Source organism: Triticum aestivum, chromosome 5D, assembly GCF_018294505.1.
Source record: "Triticum aestivum cultivar Chinese Spring chromosome 5D, IWGSC CS RefSeq v2.1, whole genome shotgun sequence".
Classification (NCBI taxonomy): Eukaryota; Viridiplantae; Streptophyta; class Magnoliopsida; order Poales; family Poaceae; genus Triticum; species Triticum aestivum.
The window spans coordinates 399,172,990-399,173,329 of NC_057808.1; positions in this window are offsets into that span (position 1 = coordinate 399,172,990).

The window sequence follows — 340 nt, forward strand, 5'->3', positions numbered from 1 at the left end:
ACTTTTCCCGGAACCCGAACAACAACTTTCCATATATAAATCTTTACCTCCGGACCATTCCGGAACTCCTCGTGACGTCCGGGATCTCATCCGGGACTCCGAACAACATTCGGTAACCACGTACATGCTTTCCCTATAACCCTAGCGTCATCGAACCTTAAGTGTGTAGACCCTACGGGTTCGGGAACCATGCAGACATGACCGAGACGTTCTCCGGTCAATAACCAACAGCGGGATCTGGATACCCATGTTGGCTCCCACATGTTCCACGATGATCTCATCGGATGAACCACGATGTCGGGGATTCAATCAATCCCGTATTCAATTCCCTTTGTCTATC